The sequence below is a fragment of the Zingiber officinale genome, chromosome 7A (assembly GCF_018446385.1).
Source record: "Zingiber officinale cultivar Zhangliang chromosome 7A, Zo_v1.1, whole genome shotgun sequence".
NCBI classification, from domain to species: Eukaryota; Viridiplantae; Streptophyta; class Magnoliopsida; order Zingiberales; family Zingiberaceae; genus Zingiber; species Zingiber officinale.
Window position 1 is genome coordinate 54277659 of NC_055998.1, and position 22016 is coordinate 54299674.

At 37.4% G+C, this 22016-nt stretch overlaps 1 long non-coding RNA gene across 4 annotated transcripts; it reads right to left on the reverse strand.

Moving 5' to 3' along the window:
- Positions 1-992: 992 nt before the first annotated feature.
- LOC122001408 lies at positions 993-3358 on the reverse strand. 4 transcript variants are annotated; one of them, XR_006117351.1, is made up of 4 exons: positions 2857-3358; positions 1919-2162; positions 1663-1719; positions 993-1154 (listed from the first exon to the last, which is right to left on the reverse strand). It is a non-coding gene; the product is annotated as an uncharacterized LOC122001408 (long non-coding RNA). The 4 variants fall into 4 exon arrangements; XR_006117349.1 differs by having other exon boundaries at positions 1919-2165; XR_006117350.1 differs by having other exon boundaries at positions 1919-2181.
- Positions 3359-22016: the final 18658 nt, after the last annotated feature.

Genomic DNA, 22016 nt, shown 5'->3' on the forward strand with positions numbered 1-22016 from the left:
ACATGTATATGCATATGAACTATGGCAGCGGAAGTGGGTTGTCTAAAATTTAATTTAATCATATGCATATGGACTAAACATGACATGTGAACCATATCATCATATAACATAGTAAACATGCTTAACATACTAATCCTTCAAACATAACATGTAACTTGATTTATCATCACTACTTAAAACATGATTCATGATGTCATGAGCATACCACATGAAACAATAAAACATAAGAGTATAATCTATCCATGCTAGTTCAAGTAGTTATCAAGCATATAGTTAAACATGGTTCACATAAAAGATAAAGGCATAAATATAAGTTTCGAAACACAAAGGGATCTATTCTACCATGCCACTTCCAAACACATTCTTGCCCTTCTTACTGCTCCTCTTAGCTTAGCCACTCTTTTCCTTTTTCTGCAGTACAAGGAAACATAAAACTATAAGCACATAGGCTTAGTAAGTCCCTTTCGCACTACAAGAAAAAAACTAATAGACAACGCTTTTAAAGCGTTGTCTTTGTGCCTGAAAAAGCGTTGTTAAAGGCACTGTTGTTAAAAGTCTGCTCAACGACAACGCTTTTAAAGCGTTGTTGTTTGTAGCGAAGACAACGCTTTTGCAATACTATTACAACGCTTTAAAAGCGTTGTTGTTTTTTTACAAAGACAACACTTTTTGCAACGCTTTAAAAGCGTTGTCGTTTTAAAGAAAAAAAATAAAAAAAAAAATTTAAAAATCATTATTTTTATATTTATGAAACTATTATTTTTCTTTTACCATGTCTAGATTCGAATTTTACATATAATCAACTCAGCTAATGATTTCAAACTCATACCAAAATAATAAAATTCTGACATTGAAGTAATATTAGTATTTAATTACATGAGAAATTAACACTAATTCTGTTTCAAAGTAGATAGTGATATTCACAAATAAAACAAAAGAGCACAAAATAACTAGCCGTCCTCGAAGCCAACAATCTGTTTACTTCTACTAGCTACACTCAAAAATTATTTTCGGCTTGAGAACGGAACAAAACAGTACAGTAATTACTACCACAATACTGAAGAAGTAGCTTGTCTTTCTCAATCTATTACAGGAATAAGCAATTGGATTTTGTCTAGGATCTTTGTGAGCTTTGAACAGATTGAACAGTTGGCCTGAAATATAAACAAAAAATTACAGTCAATAGTTTGAACCAAAAAATTACTTCTACTAGCTATTTTCTATAAATGAACCAAAACTCATAACTCAGAAATGAAATGCTTGCAGAAAAAAAAAAAAAGAAAGCTGGCAGAAATGCAACGTTTCTTCAAACTATAGAAAGAAAGCAAATATCGTGTAATACATGAAGTATATATAGTAAGTTTGAAGTGTTTTTTATTTCATATTTACATGAAGTATATATCTTGTAATATAAGCAAATATCCTAAAGTTCAATAATACAGATCTATAGTAAGCTTCTACGCCTACAACCAATGAAGTTCTATAAGAACTTCTTATGAGACATCAGTTGATGTTTGTGTTGTTTACATTCCTTTCTAATTTTAATAGAGAATGATCATGGCCAGCATGCGAGTGAACAACTTCAAGGAAATTCAGCAATGTTATACTTTAACAAGGGCCTTAACTAAATTGAATAACTTACTTAAAAGAAGTAATGTCTACCTGAACATTGCTTTCTTCCATTAAAACCTCCTTAGCTTTTTCGCAAAGCACCCTAACCTGAAATTTTATTTAAAAACTTATAAATATAGTTATTAACTCACAATGATAAACTGCAAGAAATTTCAAATATTATTTTCATAGGGGAAAAAAAACACTAAAGAAACATTGGACTGCAAAAGCTAATGTCTTAACAATGTGAACTCATTGTGAACTTTTAGCAATTAGCAAGACACAAGAAGGGAATAGAAGCATTTACCTCTATTCCTTGTTAATAGAACAAACAGTTAATGCATGTAACTAGAAACCCAATCACAATGTCATCTGGAAGCTTGCCTCCTGCGGCTGGTCCATCAACAGGGCGTTTGATTTCTTCCTGCTTGCCTCCTGCGGCTCAATATGAAAGCTTTGTGAAAGAATAGAAACCCAACAGGCATGTTAAGCTCACCAACTTTATACATGACAACGGAATCCTCCTCTTTAAATGCTCTAGCTCAACTCATCTGCTATACAACCATAAAACTGCAAAACTGAGTAAAAGGATCCAGCTACAAAAATAGTGGTAAAGCACAGACATCTAATTTACAAGTTTTCGATCAACTTAGAACAGTTTAGTAGTAGAGGTAAGCTGTGGTACTACTGGTGCTCGAAAGTCCCATAATAAGTTTTAGGATATTCCATATACCTTGTTTCAAATTCAAACTCTTCATCTTTAATCTCTCTGTTTATCTTATCTTACAAGTTTAAATGTGTGGACAAAAAATGATTGCTAAAGCCAAACAGGAGGGGGAAACACTCTGGTTCGGCAACACAGAATTCTCGTGAAGAAAGATGAATGGATGGCGCCTTTAGTCTGTGCAGGGTGAGTAGAATAAATATGAATTTAACCAATAGAGATTTCTTATGTGGCAGCTAGTATATAGAAGAAACAAAATTAAACTAGCATTTTCATAGTGTTAAATTTGGAGAGTATGGGTGTTAATCTAGAGCTTTTAACTATTAGACAAACTCAGTATTGGCATCATCCTGTCTTGAAGCTTCCAGATGACATTGTGCAAACATCCAAGAGATAAAAATAATATACAGAAACACTAGAAACAAATATCTCGTCAATATACAGATCCCACTAGAACTCATCCACACAGGCAATTCAACAAACAAGTTAGCTTCAACCCTAAACGAGTAGTGAGAAGGTACCTGGAACCAGATCCTCCTCCCCTGATCCCACAACGTAGTGAGGCGGATAAGGAGGCTCAGGCTTGTTTGGGTGGTGGGAATCGAGGAAGACGAGCACAGGCCACTCCATCTCGCAGAAATGCCTAGCTAACCTCGCTGCCTCCTCTACCATGGAGGAAATATGCTTGTTGGGCTCGATCGGGGCCTGCCCCTCGCATCCACAGGCAGTGATAAGATCATGGAAGAACGTTAAAAAAAATGGAAATTTTGCAAGGAAGGAAGAGAGGTATGCATGAATACGCATCGCAGATCTGTAAATTGCTAAATACCCACTCAACCTCAGATCTATAAAGAATACACATGAATCGAGCAGAAAACCCCCAAAACAAACATCCTGACCAGAGAAGGAATAAATTGAAGGAGCGATCGGATGAAAATAAGCGAGGGAAAGGGCGAGATGTATCCTCCTGTTCGGCGAGCGGCTTGCACTGCATGAGCTGCGTGATCTGCTCGTCCAGGTTGCCATGGGTGTCCAAGGCTAGCACTGGACACACGCTCATCTTGTCCTCCTTATACCAGTCACTGCCTCAACGTCGGGGGTGAAGGAGGCGAAGAGATGGGTCGATCTGTCGTGGTCGATCGCCTTAGCACCAGGATCTACCGCTTGACGAAGGTGTGGTCTTGACGGAGAGGAGTTCGGAGGAGTGGTTCGCCGGAGAGGAGTTGGATGGAGAAGGCCGCGTGAGATGAGGAGTTGGGAGAAGGGTTCGGGATAAAAACGATCAGAAGATAGGAGTTGGGAGAAGGGTTCAGGTTTTCTACTCCTTACTTAGATCCAATGGTTTGTATTAATCAAGATTTAGATGAGAACTTAACAATAGACAACACTTTTTAAAAAACGTTGTCGTAGACACTAAAACAAAGTCTAATAGACAACGCTTTTTACGAAGCGTTGTCTTTGACCTGTAAAAATCACTAATAGACAACGGTTTTTAGAAAAGCGTTGTCTATTAATAAGAAAATAATGAAATAGACAACGCTTTTCACTAAAAGCGTTGTTAAAAAAAAATAGACAACGCTTTTTATAAAAAGCGTTGTCGTTTAAGTGTTGTAGAATCCCAATTTTCTTGTAGTGAATTCCTACTCACAAAAATCACAACTCATGCGTAAACATAAAATCTTATCATAGCATGTGAGAGCATAAACATAAAATCATATCATATAATGTGAGCACATAAAAATGAACTCATATCCTATCATGTGAGAGCATAAACATAAAATCATATCATATAATGTGAGCACATAAACATGAAATCATATCCTATCATGTGAGAGCATAAACATAAAATCATATCATATCATGTGAGAGTATTAACATAAAATCATAACATGATCATATAAGCATCATAGACATATTTTCAAAAGTATCTCACATAATCATAAGAAAAATCATATAACATGAACTTGTAGATGCGAGATATTATTTTGAAAACATGTGTCATGAATGAATATATATGCAAGATGTCCTTTTGAAAACATATATCATATATATACTTAAACATAATCTCAACATGAGGGCCCGGCTTGTACCACATGCATACATATATGCGCGCATCCTAAATAGATCCAAGGTAGCTAATCTTGAACCTACTAGGAACTAGGCCCATTTCATAGACCATCGACCTAGGGACAACTTAGGAGCCCATCCCTTTTACTAGGCCCGTTTCATAGACCATCAACCTAGGGGCGCTTATGGAGCCCACCTTTGGTATAAGCCATACAAAAGTAAAATAGCATATCATGTTTCTTATCATATCATACATATCATGTTCTTGTCATATCATGGCATATCATGTTCTTGTCATATCATGAAGAGTGCTCTTGATCCCAACTTAAGGGAAGCATCTCTTAGGTTTTTCATCTTACATAAGCCTTTCATAAACATATCATGTCCTTGTCATATCATATAACATAGCATGTTCTTGTCATATCATGAAAACATAGCATGTTCTTAGCATATCATGAAACATAGCATGTTCTTAGCATATCATGAAGCATAGCATACATAACATAGAGCATAATCTAAGGAATCATAACATGATGGCATGTGTGTACATAACATAAAGCATATTATAACATAAAATTTCATACCATATCATGTAGAATCATTATCATGCATGATTAAGATTTTGAACTTCCTACAAACCCTAAAACCTAACTTGGCCGAACCATCAAAAGCATGAATCCTAGGTTTTATGCAACATAAAACATGGAAATCAAATACTTAAGTTCTCATAACATTTAATATAACAAGTGAGTCCCTTAGGAACCCTAGGTAGCTTCCTAACCTAATTCTCTTGTCTTGGCCGAAACTTGTGAGCATGCTTCTTGGGTTTTCAAGTAACATAAGACATGGAAATTAAATACTTGAGTTCTTATAATACTTAACATAGCATGTATGGGCTTTAGAGACCCTAGTTAGCTTTTAACCTAATCCTTTCTTTTTTTTTTCTTCTTGGCCGAACCCTAGTAGCATGGTTCTCAATCTTTTTCTTCAACATGAAGAATGAAAATCTTAAACTAACTTCATATAGTGGGTGACATATAATGAGGATTCATAAACAAACATAATTAGATTCTAAGACTTCCTCTAATTCCTTTATTCCTTCTTGGCCGAAACCTTATGAGCATGGTTTTAGATTTTTAAGCAACATGAAGCATGAAAACTCTAATCTAACATCATATAGTGAGTTACAAATCATAAGGGATCATAAACAAGCATAGTTTTCATTCAAACTTTTTTCCTAAACATCTTTAATTTTTCATGGCCGAATCCCTAAAGAGCAAGGTTCCAAGATCTAAGTAACATCAAACATGAAAAACCTTAACCTAACATCATGTAGTGAGTTACAAACCAAAAAGGGATAATAAACAAGCATAGTTTTCATTTAAACTTTCTCTAACCATCCTTATCTTTGCATGGGCGAAACTTCAAGGAGCAAAGTTCCAAGATCTAAGTAATATCAAACATTAAAAACCTTAACCTAACATCATGTAGTGAGTTACAAACCATAAAAGGATCATAAACAAGCATAGTTTTCATTTAAACTTTCTCTAACCATCCTTATCTTTTCATGGCTAAAACTTCAAGGAGCAAAGTTCCAAGATCTAAGTAATATCAAACATTAAAAACCATAACCTAACATCATGTAGTGAGTTACAAACCATAAAGGGATCCTAAACAAGCATAGTTTTCATTTAAACTTTCTCTAACCATCCTCATCTTTTCATGGCCGAAACTTCAAAAGCAAAGTTCCAAGATCTAAGCAATATCAACCATTAAAAACCTTAACCTAACATCATGTAGTGAGTTACAAACCATAAGGGATCATGTACAAGCATGGTTTACATCTTAACTTTCCTTAACCTCTTTATTCTTTTTATAGCCGAAACTTAAGGAACAAAGATCCATACTAAGTTTTTCAAAACATTTTTTTTTAAATAGAAAATGTAGGAGGCTCCTTGTACTGTAGGTGAGGGGGATACTTACATCCTCTCGCTTGATTTACTAGGTGAAGTAACCTCGCTTGGGAAGCTTTCCTAGAGAGAAAATCCTTTGGTTTGGGTTTCGGCAATGGTGAAGAGAAGAAGCTTGATTTCGGTGGAGAGAAGGAGGAAGAGAGAGCAAATGAAGTTTTCCTACTCATTTTCTTATTTATTTTCAATGAAGGGAGAAGGCAAAACAAACTTCTCATTGAAAGAATAAGAAGAAAACTTTAACTTTTCCTTCTTAGTGAAGGGAGCCTTCTCTTTCCCTACCTTTAACTACAATATCCCTCTATTTTATAACAGCACACCCCTGTTGGGGCTACTGGTTATGACATAGAACTACTTACTAAGAGGTCCAAGGTTCAAACCTTGGTCATGCCTCTTTTTGGTTCCATTTTTCTTTTATTTTTGGATATATTCACATAAGGCTTATTCTAATCATGCAACAATTCTCATAAAATAACTTAGGGATCAAATGGGTGTTATATAATCTCCATCTAATTGTCCTTTGTGTGTGACCCTATAGGTTCTTGTAACGTTGGCAATGCTCCTAAATCCATTTAGAAGCATAAGTAATGAGCGGTATCTAGCAACACATCATTACTACCCAAGTTACAAGAATGTTAAGATCCAACATCACCTTATGACTACTAATTGTGACTCTTCACAATATATGACAAGTGCCCTTCTATCCTTGACACCTAGATTGATCAATTTGAGGCATAGACCGTGTCATCCTCTAATCAATCTAAATCTTAAACTCCAAGTAGAGTCACTCTAATCAAATGAGCTCAATATCTCATATTGACTCACTTGGGTATGGCCATGCACTTAGTGGTCTCACTCTATCAAGAATAACGATGTCTCTCCCGTTATATAGGAGGGATAGATTCCATCTACATCACTCACATCTCTTCGCATAATTTGTTACATACCCAGTAATCGCCTTTATAGTCTACCCAGTTACGGGTGACGTTTGACGAAGCTAAAGTATGTAACTCCTTATGTAGGGAACCATGGTGACTTCAGGTCCAAGGACTAATAATCATACTAATAGCCATATGAGAAAGTATATGACACTCATATAACGATCCATGATACTTTCTCATGGCGGGTCATTTAGTATACATTCTCCAATGCATACTCATGTGTCAACTTGATGTCTCTATATCCATGACTTGTGAGATCAAGTCATCGAGTTGACCTACATGCTAGTTTCGTCGCATTAACATTGTCCTTGAATGTTAATACTTGACTAGGAATGATTAAGAGTAGTGTTCTCTATATCATCTCACTATCGATTCAACCAATCGATTGATATAGATAGGAACCTTCTACTCAAGGATGCTATTATACTTAGTTATTTGGCACCAATACAAGTAAGTATAATAACCAAAACAAATGCCTTTATATATATATATAGGAATATAATACAATGAGTTCATACAACAATCATCATATAATTGGCTCTAGGGCTCTAACTAACAAAAATATCCACTGATACGGTGCATAATGGTAGAGTCTAGTCAAGGGGGCGTAGCAATCAAAAGTCAAGTGGGTGTGACAATCAAAATTCAAGGGGACGTGGCAGTCAGAAGTCAAAAGGACGTCATAGTCAAAAGTCAAGTGGACATGGCAGGCAGAAGTTAAGAGGACGTGGCAGTCAGAAGTCCAGGGGACGTGGTAGTCAGAGGTCGAGGGAGCGTATCACTCCACAGAAGGGCTATAACTGTTAAAAGCTGCTAACCAGTTAATGCTCGGTCGGGATGCCCAGATCGAGAATTCGGACTGATTGCTCGGTCAGGATGTCTAGATCAGGAATTTAGACTAGTTGCTCGGTCGAGATGTCCAGATCAGGAATTCAGACTGGTAATATAAGGATCAGTGAAGGAAGAGTAGGAACTATCTCTACCGGTCAGGTTTTCTCACAACAGACTTACATATAAGAACTTGATACACCCGGTCAGGATATGGCGGACTACTCAAATATATCTAGGTCAGGCTCGTCGACTGCTGGTTGTCAAGAGTTCTCTTGTCCAGGTCCGATCAACAAAAATGACAACTACGTCAGAGAATCATAACCACCTGTCAGAGAATAATTGCTGTGTGTCAGGGTATATTCTAATGGTCTGTGACTCGCTGCTAACAGAGCCTTCCTCTGACCTATAAGAGGATGTCATGTGTTACTCACTACTAGACAAGATCTGACATCTGACATTCCCTGACACTTGTTAGAGGTCAGAAGTACGCACTGTCATATAAAAAGGGAAGTCCTCTCCCTTACGCAGGTACGCTCACTAACTTTTTTGCATCTGTCTTCTACTTTCTACGCTTTACTATGTTTATGGTGAAAAAGTACCTGACTTGAGCATCGGGGGGCCTGCTCCGGAGACTTTTTCCCTGGTTCTTGGTCCCTAACATGTAACACCCACTAAGCTTTTAAGATAAAATAAGAGAATGATGAATTTGCCTTAGAAAAATATTAGTAGAATGTTGAACCAAAAAGAAATAAAAAGAAATAAAAATAGGGAGTTGTCAAGGATTGAACCTTGAACCTCTCATGATGTAAATGATAGGATTAATGGGTAATAACCAGTTGGGATAGGAATAATATATTGATAGCAAAGGAGGGAAACTCATGATAAGAATGAGAGTAAAACTAGCCAAAAGAAAACAAGAAAAGAACAAGAGAAAGGCAACTTGCCTTCCTTCTTTTCTCTTCCTCTTCCTCTCTCTTTTTGTCGTGACTTAAAGAGGACCATTAAGGGGATTCATTCCCCCTTGTTTCATCATGAATGATGAGAACAAATAAATAAATAAAATAAAAAGGAAATGGAAAAAAAGGGCTAAGGGAGAAGGAAAGCAAAAACCAATTTTGCTACCTCTTCCCCCTTAACATAAAAGGGAGCATGTGAAGAGAAGATTTGATTTTTCTCTCATTTCTCTCATTCTCCCCTCTCCATCACCGAGAACCTCAGCCCCCTCTCCTCCATTTTCAGCCCCCAAAACAAAGTTCCTCCTAGGATACAAAGGAGGGCTACCAAGGGAAATCAAAGGAGGAGAACAAGAAGAAGAGACCCTTTCTTCCATCACCACACTTTAGAACCACAAGCGAAAAGGATGTAAGTATCCCCTCACCTGTGGTACAAGTAGTTTTGATGTGTTTTTGGATTTTATGAGGATTTTAAAACCTAGAACAAAGTTGTGAAAAATTCGGCCAAAGGAAGGACTTGTGATCCTAGGAATGTTTAAAATAAGCCTTGATTCATGATAATTTTTCTATGCTTTGTAAGAAGGTTTTCTCTCATATTTTTATATATATGCGATGTTGGATTAGAGATGTATCTAACCCTAGAGTTTTGGCCAAAAAGGTTTTATAAGGGCTAGGGAATTTATTTGTTTACCTAACTTGCACAAAACCCTCTAAATAAATGGTTAAGGATCCATTATTGTTTTCATACTTGAAGGTTACTTGGAACCAAAAGTATCCCACTCACAACTTTCGGCCAAGGAAGGGTTTAGGGTTAGGAATACTTTGAATTTAAACTCACCATGTTTATATGATAGAATATAGAGTTTCTTAAAGAAGTTGCATGCTTGTATGTTGATAGAAACTCATGAACACCACTCTTAATGTTTCGGCCATGGTAAGGTGGATGGCTTAGAATATCTTAAACAGATTTTTTAACATGCTCAAAACCTCCATGACAATAAGATATGAAAGTTGTTTAATGCTCCCATGCTTAATTAGAGTATAGGAAAATTGGTTGCATGATATATGATAATTATGACCACAAGGGTCCTAGCTTGTTGTGAACCAAATTTATATGTATAGTTCTTTGATATTTTTTCCATAAAACTTGTTTAGGTTTTCCATACTTTAGGCCACCTAAAACCTAGTTTAAAGACTTGGAAGGTTTCGGCCAAACATAAGCTATGAGATAAAGAAAGGAAAAACCTAGGAAACCTAAGACACAATTTAAATGTATACTTATAGTGCTTGACTTTTATACATGTTATGAAATGTGTTATGACTTTCTATGTTTTTATGCCATTTGAACAAATTCTATGCTTGATGAGGTTCGGCCATGTAGGGTTTAAAGACCTAGAAACCCTAAAATTTAGACCTCATGTGTTAAAGATGCTTCTTATGAAATTGAGATAACATGTTGATTGTGTTCACATGCTTATATATTTAACTATGATTCAAATGGACACCTTAAGGTCTCGGCCATGAAGGGATACATGCCCTAGAAACCCTATAACTTACATTGAACATACTCATGTCACTCTCCATGAAATATGAAATGTAGAAAGCTAAAAATTCACATGCTATATGTTGTTAGTGACCTAAATTGATGCTAAGGGAAGTTTCGGCCATGACCACTTGTATGATGCCATTTATGAATTTATACATGATGTTAGAGTAAGTTCACATGCTTGTATGCTTGCTTGAAAACCTAAATGAGTACTTGTAAGTTTCGGCCAAGACATAAATTTAAGGGCTTAAAGAATTTAGGAACTAACTCAATGGTGCTTACCATATTTCTTGAAATGAATGCTATAAATATGGTTAAGGTTTCCATGCTTTATGTCCTTTAGAACCTTGTTTCACACTTGTTAAGATTCGGCCAAATGAGGTTTAAGGACTTGGAGAACTTAGAGTCCAAGTAAATCTTGGTTATGATATTTCCTATGAAAATGATATGTGAATGAATTAGGTTCTACATGCTTGGATGTGTTTAAAACCTAAATGGGCACCTAAGAGGGTTTCGGCCATGATAAGAACCCAAAGGATTAGGAAGCTTAGTACCCAAATTAATCATGTTACATTGTTCCTTATGATTGGATGAGCACATGATATACTTTTATGCTTAGACATGTATGCTTGTGAGCTATACCAGATGAGAATTTCTACGATATGTTATGAGTTCAAAATATGCATGTTTTATGTTATGATATGTGGGTAAATCTTACATGCTTTGGTGATATGATATGAGTTGAAAATATGCATGCTTATGTTATGATATGTGGTTAAAATATGCATGCTTTGATGCTATGTTTAGTGCTTAAAATATGCATGCTTTCATGATATGCTATGTGGTTAAATTATGCATGCTTGATGATATGTTTTATGCTTAAAATATGCATGTTTTTATGATCCATGCCTAAGTGATGCATATTGTTATGATAGGATGTATGCCTAAGTGATGCATATTGTTATGATATGATGTATGACTAAGTGATGCATACTTTTATGGTATGATGTATGCCTAAGTGATGCATACCTTTATGACATGATGTATGCCTAAGTGATGCATACCTTTATGATATGATGTATGCCTAAGTGATGCATACTTTTATGACATGATGTATGCCTAAGTGATGCATACTTTTATGATATGATGCGTGCCTAAGTGATGCATGCTTTTATGATGTATGATATGTATAAGTATGACATGTACTTTACTTTATATGGCTTGTACCAAGGGTGGGCTCCATAAGCGCCCCGGGGTCGATGGAATAAGACTCGGGCCTCATTAGGGATGGGCTCCTAAGTGCCCCTAGGTCGATGGAGTAAGACTCGGGCCTAGTATGGTTGCCTTGTAGGGTTCAAGACTTGCTACCTTGGACCTACATAGATTGCGCGCAATATGTAAGTGGTACATAGTCGGGATCCCCTTTAAGTTGAGATTATGTTCAAGTATATATATGTAAGAAGAAATGGTTTTAAAGATCATGAGACATACACATGTTTTTCGGATACATGTTTTTCAAAATCATATGCATATACCTTATGATGATTTATATGCCATGGTTAGATATGATTATGTTATGTTCCATGATATGTTCATGTGTATGATATGCCATGACTCCTTATGATGATATGCCATGATTAGATACGATTATGTTATGCTTCATGCTATGCTTTACGCTATGATATGCCATGACTAGTTATGATTTCTTCATGTTGCATGATATGCTTAAAAGAGTATGTTACATTATGTCATGACTAGTTGAAGTGATGCCATGTTGAGACATTCTTTGATTATACTATGATTTTCGGTTTTAGTGAGTAGGAAAGGAACTTACTGAGCCATGAGTGCTCACAGCTTACTGTCCTTGTACCACAGATAAAGGAAAAAGCTGGATGAGCTAGAGGAGCAGCAGGAGAGGCAAGGAGATGTGTGTGGCGGTAGCTAGGCAACCAAATAAGAACCTGCTTTAAAACTTTTAAAGAACTACGCTTTGGTATCATGAATTGTAGTACCATATGTGTGACTTGATGTTATGTTTCTACTAAATTTGTTATCATGTTATTGAGGCACTGATAGTGTAGTTCGGATTTGATAAAAAGGAAAACAAAAGAAAAGTTTTTATTAAACTAAGAAAATTATTTTACGTCTTCCGCTGTTATTTGTACATAGAGTATCGTAGCCCCGTCCCTTAGGGTTAGCAGGGAGGGCGGGCGTTACATAACATACAGGGTGCTTTTCTGAGTGTGCGCAGGACCCGTGTACCACCCTCTTCATCATCACACCTCGTCAGTCGTCCTCAATAGTACTCCCGAAGAGCTCAGCCACCTCTCATCAACATCACTGACAGCTCACCCGGCCTCCGTCTAACTCAGATTTCGGGCGTGATCAATTTGGCTTCATTTGTGGGAAACATACTTGGCTATTCTGGAATGTGAAGATGGAGGACATCGATAGAATCAACGTCACCATGACAGCAAGAGTATATGAGCTCTTCAAAGAAGCCAAGAAGCGGGTGGCTTCAGCAAAACAAACCACTCACTTCAACAAAAACTCTCATAGACATCGATTTTCCACTGGTGTCTATTACATTTTCGACCGATGTCTATGAAGGCGATGTAAAAGGTCAGCCATTTTAGACATCGGGTTATAACCGGTGTAGTATCACTTAACGACATCAGGTGTAAAACCGATGTAATATTATATGTTAATAACACCAATTTTGGCAGCGGTATACTACCGATGTAATATTAGTTAATGACACCGGTTTTGCAGCGGTGAAAAATCGATGTAATATCAGTATTGTTTAACGACACAAATTCAATTTCTGAAATAGTGAAAAATCAATATTATCACCAAGCAAATCATAAAATTAAGTTAATATTATTAATTCACTAAGAAAATCACAAATAAAAATGCACCGATGTATCTAAACACACCAAGTCAATATCCATATAATCAACACATAAATATTCTTCTTACAACATAAAAAGATAATAGATATTGTGCACATCAAGTCAGTATCCACAAATTACACATAACTATTCTTCTTACAACATCAAAAGGTAATAGATAGTACACAAATATTCTTCTTACTGGTGCCAACGTTATCCTTCTTGCTCTGTGCAGAGATTTAGCTAAATCTTCTCCAGTAGTTTTATTTGTTAATAGACAATTCTCTTTATCTATTACTGGATGGGCACCTCTGCTTGTTTGATGTCCTGAGGGTGACAACTGATTGGTGATTCTTTGTAAATCATTCCTCACCCAAGTAGAATCCTTTACCACACTTGTTACCTGGTTGGGTTATTAGCATCTCTTTGAGGAGGCTGAGCCGTTAAGTTTTGCTGATGGTGAAACTGACCGCTTGTAATCACAGACTCACAACTGGTGTTTCATGTTGTCACAGATGCTTGAATGTTTAGTGACAAATAGTAAGATCGATTAAAAACTTCATACAACAGAGTTTAGTGTGTGTTTTCAGAATTGAAATTGAAATATGACAAATATTTCATAAAATTACATTATTGTTCATAATGGATTGCCAAAATAACAGCAGTTGTGAGGAACTACCTATCCAAGTCGAAATAGATAGATAACATATTTAGTTCTTGTACTAGATGGAGTGAAAAGATGAAAATATTTGATAGATACGATAACAAATACAATAAGAAAATATTTCAAACAAGAACATTACAATTTTTTTGTGATAGGCACTTCAGAAAGTATGATAAGCTTAGTTTAAGCATACATACATTTTGCACTTGCTAGCGCATATGGCCATTCTGATAAACAAGTTCAGACACCTGCTTTTGCAGCCCATCATTTTCTTCCATTAACAGTTTATTCATGGCACTAAGCTTGCGATTAACTGTTAGGAGCCAAAAGGATTCCTTCCTCTGCTTTTCCTGACATCTAGCAAAAGAAAAGAGTGAATACTACAAATTTGACATACAATTAATGCATTACATATTATTTATATGCTGATAAGTATCAATCCTCTACCACAGTTCAATGGTCAAAACTTTGATAGTAATTAACAACTACAGAAAAAAACTAAACTTTTGACAAGAATCTTTAGATGTCTTTCAGATTTTTTTTTGGCAAAATACATATATACATATTAGAAACTTAACCCAAAATATAAACAGATACCAAAACTTCAGCACCTGGAACTTTTGAAACAACAAATTTGCAACACTTAAAATATGATCAAAGAAAAATACACTAATTCACCAAACAAAGAACAAGAACTTGTCCCCAGGTCATCTTAAGAAATTCCAGATATTTATCTGCAACAAAACTACATCCTAGAAATGCCCTCATTAAGGAACAAAATTCAATCCTCAGACTACTCTGATGGGTGAGTATGAGAAGAAAAGAACCAAAATTGCTCAGAAAGGTAATGGATAAATAAAGTAAACCTTATGCATACACCAGCACATAAAACTCCTTTCATATTTCTAAGATTTTATTGATTGCGATAGAATGGACAAAGAAAAAGTGGAGTCGAAACGTACAAACAACACTAATTCTTCTAAATTCAGCATAGATGTAACAGTGTGAGATAAATGAAATTTATGAAGTAAACAAAAAATTGAAGTGTGAGATAAAAAATCTAGATAAAAGTGGTTGTCACCTTGGCAAACTTATCTGATGAACCTGTTAGAAAATGAGAGCCATCTGTAGATTTTGATAGGGAGGTAATCGTTTTCTGATGACCAATTTCTTTATCTGCCTCCTTCAGCAGTTTGCTAGTTTGAAAAGTTCACACAAAAATACCACAATGAATACACATGTTGCCCAATGACAACAAGAATGAAATTGACTGTGCTGTGATGAAGAGTTGGGCAAGGTCTTGACTAATTAAAAAATGAAATCAAATAAGTCTGAAATTTTATATATCTTAGATTTTGTCCTGCTATTCCTTGCAACCGATTTGATTTCCTTGGCTCATCAAGAATGAAATGATAGTTAAATTAGATATGATAACAGTCTCTTATAATTATATGTTGTCAAACAGCATGAAATTTCCTTGAAAGATAAGAGCCACCACAAAACATGGCAAATATGAAAAGTAGACCATGTGAAAGAATGATATATTAACAACTGGTACAATAATTGTAGGGGAGACTAATATGGTATCAGAGGGAAAAAAATATCCATACTTAGCTAACGTCACATCACAAAACAGCAAATTTACATATTAGAAGATAGAAACATCCATCAAGTCTTTGGTAAATAATTCCAAGAAAATGAATAGCTTATACATAGGTGATATGACTGATTCAGTAGTTTCTGCATAAGCAAACATCATGAAATGACTGTCCTATAGCAGTGAAGAGATGGTGAGAACACTAAGGTTATACATAGGTGATATGACTGATCATGCTTCAAGTGAAATCCTGACTTCCTAGGAATACAAAGTCATTGGACTAGAACTGCTAGATTAGTCGATTGACTATATTGACTAATCTGACGATAAGCAATCTATAGTGCTAGCTATAACAGCATGAGCAAATTTCAGTCATGCATGAACCTACAAAGTAATGATAGTTCAATAATTATCTTGTACATTCTCGTGGAGCCTACCTCAAGGCCAAGGCAACATTATGTTGAAGAACTTAGATATGTAGTTAAGATAAAAGCTAGCATGTTCAAAGTGTAAACAAAGTATATTTTGTTTAATTAATTCCAGCTGTGTATCCATACGGCGTGACGTGACTGCACGCATCCTTTAGCTCGCTTGGGTTGTATAGGTAAAACAATTACACCTGCTCTTGCCTATCGCAGGAAAAAAAAGAATAAATTAAATTTATTTGAATTAACTGATTGAATTTTAGGATAAACATCAAATAAACTAAACCGAACAAATATGGATTAATTTTTATCAAAAACTAAATTAACCGATTTTTGATATTTTAACTTCATTTTAACTTTCTAAAATCAATATTGATTATTTCTTATGGCAAAATTAATCTTTCCTCTTGCTCACTGTGAAAGCAAGATGAGCAGTTGAGGAGTGAATCGATAATCTATTCTAATATACTTTCAATTCTTTGAAGAGTGATTGGCAATCAAAGGAAAGGGGTAAAAAGGGCAAAAAGAAGAGTAGAAGTAGATTACAAGGCTGGAAATCAAGAGGAAAGGGAGAAAATGGAATAGTAGAAGTAGAACGAGAACAAAGAATACTTCAAGGGTGCTACTTGCGAAGCTTGCATAGGATGTTGGCAGTAAGAGCAAACAAATAGAAATTATTTTCATGAAAAAAGTAAAACTTCACTATATTCATCGAACTAGTAAGCTGTGGAGAAGTAAAAAAGAGCAAACAAACAGAAAAAAAACTAGACAACCTTAAAAAGAAAATCAAAACCACGACAAAATTAGCAAGTGGATGGCCAAACGAAGAAATCTCAACGGAAATAGCTATTGAACAAGAGCGAGCTAAAAAGAAATTGAATCAAACAGTAGGACCCGACCACCCATCGATGCTGATAACTTTGAGATCAAGCTCGCAGTAATCCACATGCTCCAGCGAAATCAATTTGGAGGGGGGCCACATGAAGACCCGAATCATCATCTAGAGCTGTTTTATGAAATTTGTGGCACGATGAAGGTGAATGAGGTTCCTCCAGAATTGGTGAGACTGCTTCTTTTCGGATTCTCTCTGAAAGGCAGGGCCAAGAAGTGGCTGAATTCTCTACCAGCAGATAATATATCATCTTGGGAGCAATGTGAGCAGAAATTCTTAGACAAGTTCTACCCCCCAAGCAAGACTGCCCACATGAGGAACCTGATAGCCAGTTTCAAGCAGATAGACTCAGAATCCCTATTTGAAACCTGGGACCAGTTCAAGAGCGTGCAGAGACAGTGCCCCCATCATGGCCTTGAGAAGTGGCTAGTTCTACACACCTTCTACGATGGAATAAATTATCACAAGAAGGTATCATAGGATTCTGCGACAGGAGGAGCACTGATGAACAAAAGCATTGATGAAGCTGAAGAGAAAATAGAAAATGTGGCGCTAAACCACCATCAGTGGGCATCTGAAAGATCTAGCGGTGCTTTCTCAGGAAATCAGATGAAGGCGTTAGGAAAATTCAAGGTGGATGCATTCACACTCATGTCTATGAAGCTAGACACCCTGACTAAGAAATTTGAAGCCATGGGTAGCAACACAGCTAATGCAATAGTCTGTGCTTGCAACATCTGCGGAAGTGTGGACCACGCTCAAGATACTTTCCCCCTTGGGCCAATGCAGGCACAGATAAACCAGCTTGAGCAATGCGATGCAATAACAGGCTACAATCAGAGGTAAAACAATTCGTACTCCAACACATACAACCCTGGATGGAGGAACCACCCCAACTTTTCATACCGAAATAATCAGGACCAGGGGCCTGCACATCATACCTACCAACCTGGACAGTAGACTCATCAACAGCAGTAACCTACACAGCTGTCTAGGATTGAAAAGATGCTTGAGGAAGCTCTCTCGGAGCAAAAGGAGATGAGGAGCGAGATCAAGCAACTAACTCAGAGGCTGGAGAACTCAGAAAAACACGAGAAGATGCAAGATAGCTAGATAGACCAGATAGCTCAGTCCATCTTAAGAGCACAGGGTACATTCCCAGGGAAACAAGAATTAAATCCGGTGGAACATTACAATCGTATTGAGCTACGAAGCGGATGTACTTTGGGAAACCCTCAAATCATCACTCAGATGGAGCTTGACTCAGAAAAGGAACCCACTCTCCTAATGCCTATCAGACTCAAAATAGGGATGGAGAAGAGGGTACTAAAAAGAATGGAGAAGCTTGTCAGACTACCCCACAGAATCAGATGATCCCGTTTCCTCAGAAGCTTATAGCATCCTAAAAGGATAAAGAGTTTCACCGATTTCTAAAAAAGGTTAAAGAGATTTGCGTTGAGGTACCACTGTTAAATGCGCTGCACCAGATGCCGAAGTTTGCAAAATTTTTAAAGAGAATCTTATCCAATAGAAGACAAAAAGGTGACTTCGAGACCATAGCATTGACAGAGGGTTGCAGTGCTCTTTTTATGGCGAATTCCTCGCCAAAACTTCAAGATCCAGGAAGTTTCTGCATACCGTGCAAAATTAGCTCTAAACTCATACCGAGAGCCTTATACAATTTGGGAGCTAGTGTTAGCCTACTCCCGTACTCTCTGTGCAAGAAGTTGGGATTTCAAAGCATTAAACTGACTACTATGACACTGCAGTTGGCTGACCATTTATGTAGATACCCAATGGGTATAGTAGAAGATGTGTCAGTAGAAGTGGGGGGTTGTGTCATCCCCACAGACTTCATCATTATGGATATGAAGGAGGACCCCAAAATCCTGATCATCCTTGGAAGACCATTCCTCGTCACGGCAGGAGCCCTCATTGATGTGAAGAATCACAAGCTATCATTGGAGATCAATAAAGAAATAATTGAATTTGATTTGTCCAACCCTTCTAACTGCGTCTCCTTTTCCTAGGGAAATCCTAGCAGGATAGACGCACGTGAGGTCGAGGAGCGCACCTTTCGAGAAAGTCTCCCTCTCGCGGACGACAAGAAGTATATATGTCTTGCGCAAGCAAAGCTAAAGGCGTAGACTGGAACACTAACCCTAGGAGGAGAGCCATGCTTCCATGGGTTTAGCCCGCACTGACCGGAATAGGGTCGAGCTAAAGACCTAAAACAAGCGCTTCTTGGGAGGCAACCTTGCACGGTCGTGCATAGCCGACAGAGGAGCAAATGCCACAGGTCGTGCCACTCGGCACGGCCATGTGGCCTGAACCGAGAAGAAAAGGGGGCTGGCCGTGCCATCAGGCACAACCATGTGGAGAAACTAGAGGCGAAGGAGGTCTGGGTCGTGCCACTCAGCACGGCCGTGTGCCCACAGCCGAGAGGAGAAAGGAGGAGGCCGTGCCATTCGGCACGGTCGTACAGCACCCGACCTAACCTGGTCGTGTCTATTAGACACGGTCGTGCCTAAGCTTGTGCGGCGCCGCCACACCTCCAAGAAACCCTAACATCTACTTCCTCCTCCCCCAAAACTCTCTCCCTCAACATCATACCTCAGCCAACCCTAATTTCTCCCTCTAGAGTCCACTTTTCCTTAGATCTACATCTAGATATAACACATTCCCAAGCCAAAACTTTGGAAAAAGAAGCTAATCCCCTATTCCTCCTCTCCCCTGCTCCTATCCTCAAGGACTTATCTCCACGGAATTCTAAGCTCACCATGTCACAGATCTTGAAGAGGCTTCGTCGAGGAAGTGGTGGATCTGGAGAAGGAGATGCACTGGGAGGTGACAAAGGAAAAGGGAAAGTTTCATCATCAAAAGGAAAAGGGTAGCACGCGACGAAGGTAATGAAAATACATTTAATATTGTTTTTAGAAATCAAGATCAAAAAGCTAGATATGATAACCTTGTCGCTAGGAAAATTGTATGCACGAAATATATGGATCCCGCTACTATGGATATGCTAGGAATTAGGGATGATATTGATTGGATGATTAGCTCTTTAGACTGGAATAATATAATGTACTGTCATGCACCGACTTACCCTCGTCTAGTCCTTGAATTTTTGAGTTTGCTTGATGTTAAATATTCATCTGAAGAGGACTACATAGGGATCATAACTTTTAGGATGATGAACAAAGAAGTTCGGTGGACTTTTAATGATTTTGATGATTGTTTTGGTTTACCTAATGGAGGTGCCCAAGGATTTGATAGTGGGATTAGATGGAATGAATTTTGGAGGTCTATAACTAGATCGAATGACCCTTATAAACCCTCTAGAGCCAAGGCATCCCGCATGCAAAACCCGACCTTTAGATACATGCACCGAGTGATGAGCAAAACAATCTTTAGTCGAGGAGATAGTGACAGGGTGATTAAAAAGACTGAACTCTATTGTCTTTGGGCAATGTTGAAGAAAGTTGATTTTGATTCTGAGTTCCATTTCCTGCAAACCTTAGTAAGGGTAGCTAGGGCATCTTTGGGAACAATTGTGTTTGGTGGATTGATTACTCCAATAGCACATAATTTAGGTTGTGAGCTTGACGGACTAGAGGTTATTCATGGCAATGACAAGATCGACATCGATTCTTGTCTTGTAATGAAGATGATTTATCGGGATGAGAATGGTTTTGCCTTTCATAGGGCCTTTGGTTTCCCTCTACCCCTTCCTTATCCCGAGCGCACTTCAGTTCGCAATCTTGTAAATTGCGTGATCACTGATCCAGCCCCCGAGAATGTGCCTCCCATAGTAGGAGAACCCGAGTACCACCAGGAACCCTCGCCATTAGGTTTCTCGTAGCCTTCCAGACATCTGGAACCTCCTAGGCACTCTTTTGCCTATGGCACGAGACCCTCTAGTTTTGATTTTTCTGACTTCCGTACCTCCTTAGAATCTCTTCACGAGAAGCACAATGCCCAACAATAGTTTTTGGAGGGTCACTTCAAGCTTGAGGTGGACCAAGAGAGAATTAGGAACTTTATGGATGATATGGATATCACTCGACAGCAAGTAGATGCTTTGTATCAATATCATCAGCACATAGGTCGTCTCCCTGGTTTCCCTAGATTTCCCTCGGGGCCACATCAAGGACCTCCTTATCCCCCACCCCCGCCACCATATTGATTTCATCGAGGTGATGAAAAGTCTAAGTCTGGGGGGGTGTTGTTGCACAACCTGAGTCTGGTTGAGAGTCTTTCTTTTGTTTTTGCATATGTTATTTGCTTTCTTTTATCTGTTTAGTTTAGTTTTATCTATTTACATTTTATTTGTTTCTGTTTGCACATTATTTGAGAACATCAACTGTCTACTTCTTCGGCCACTTGTCCAATAGCAAAATGTCTAGCACTTTCTTAGTTCATGAATGGTCCAGATTGTGTTAGTATGTTTAGTGTATCTCCTTTTTCTATCTTTAGTAGTATGAAATAAGCTAAGTATTGTACGGAGTACGGTATAAGTTTTTGTCCTAATCTTAAGGACTTATTTTCACTACACTTAAGCACTTAAGCTTAAATGATAGACATACTTTTGAAATAGTTATGATTCATTCAAACTGTTTAGTACTTGTGTTACCATGGCAATTCCTTATTTACATTTTGGTTACTGGATAGCCTCGGATCATGGAAGCTCATTCGGAAAAATTCAAATCCCAACATATGCATCGCATGTGTAATAAGTGCTACACCTCTATAACACTATATAAAAAAATTTTAAAAATAATAATAATAAAAATAAAATAAGGGATAAAAAATAGTTGTCATGAGTGGAAACTAACAATTCACCCCTTTGAGATCGAATTAGGTTACTGGGGAAATGAATGTTATGTTTCTCTTGATTCCGAGAA